Raw genomic sequence first — 1,601 nt, 5'->3', positions numbered from 1 at the left:
CCAATTTGATGGTGAGTACATGTGGTGCTTGTTTTTCCATTCTTGTGATACTTCACTTAGTAGAATGGGCTTCAGCTCTATCCAGGATGATACAAGAGGTGCTAGATCACCATTGTTTTTTGTGGCTGAGTTGAACTCCGTGGTATACATATTGTTAGGTTTGTTCCAGGTGGGAACCTGAAAAGTATGTATAGGACAGAATGTGGTTAATGCAAAACTTAGGCTTGTGAAACAATAGCCGCAGGAGTCTGGGTAGTCCCCGGACTTAGTAGATCTAACAGACAGCTGCAGCCAGCATTCCTTCCCCCTCCCTCCCTGATAGAGATGAAGGCTATCCCTCCCAACGCCTGAGCAGAAGGATGGTTGTGACTGGGTCAAAGGGGTCATAGGAGTTGGTCGTTTGAAGAAGAATTTACTACAAACAGCTGTTCTGCCCACCGTCCTCTGCCATATGTGAACTGCATGTAGCAGGAAGCAATTTTTCACCTGCCAGTTTGGCCCAGAAACAAAGAACTGAACAGGGCAGGTGGGAGGGGGTCGGCTATCCCTATTTATAAAAACCCTCACTAAACCCTCTTCTGTGCTAATTCTCCTTTCAGACTCAGCCCACCTGCACCCAGGTGCATAAACCAGCCTTGTTGCTCCCACATAGCCTGTGTGTGAAATCGTCCTTTGGGTCACTCGTCCTTCCACATAGACCACATTTTATTAATCTACTCATGTATTGCAGAGATGTGGAAACAACCCAAGTGCCCATCAATATATATATAAGACTTTTGTTGTATTTTTTCTCATTCTATATTTCAGGTGGCAAATTTAATCATTTTTTATATTTTGCAATTACAGATACATTTGGATTAATGTTTACCATTTTATTTTTGCACTTTATATTTGTTCTCGTTTTATTATACTTGTTTTCTTCCTGCTTCTCCTCTTTCTTTTTTTCATTTCTTACCTTCTTTTGGATTGATTTTTCTCTATTCACGTTTCTACCTCTACTCATTTGGAGGTAGTGTGTTTTATTATTTTTATTTTTTGGAGTCGCTTCTCTCAAAATTTTCCGTGTATAATTAACAAAGTTTAAACATAATCAAAATCTTTAACTGCTCTTTCTGAATAATATAAGGAACTCAGATCCCTTTTCAATGTCCACAGATCCCTTCAATTGACATTTTGCTAAACGCAATTCAAATTTCACAGAGATTTTCTCACAGTGCTAAGAATGTTATTCTCCCATGTCCTGTCTCCATTGTTGCTTGAGAAATCTGTTGGCAGCCAATTTGTTAACCCTTTACTGGTCATCTTCCTCTTCCTTTCAAGCTTTTCGTTTTTCATTTTTGTTGTTCGCAGTTTCACAGCATGCGTCTGCGTGTGGATTTTTTTTTTTTTTTTATGTATAGCATTTATTTGATGTTGTACATCTTGAGCCTGAGAAGTCACAGATTTCATCATTTTGGGGAAAATTCTCATTCACGATTTCCTTAAATATTTTATCTCCATAATCCTTTTTATTTTTTCCTCTCAGAACTTCAGTTACACATATGTTAGAATTTCTTATTTTATCTTATTCCACATCTGTTACTCTTTTTTTAATGTTCTTT

The sequence above is a fragment of the Propithecus coquereli genome, unplaced genomic scaffold (genome assembly GCF_000956105.1).
Source record: "Propithecus coquereli isolate 6110/MARCELLA unplaced genomic scaffold, Pcoq_1.0 Scaffold64, whole genome shotgun sequence".
Taxonomy (NCBI): Eukaryota; Metazoa; Chordata; class Mammalia; order Primates; family Indriidae; genus Propithecus; species Propithecus coquereli.
This window is presented reverse-complemented; position numbering follows the sequence as displayed.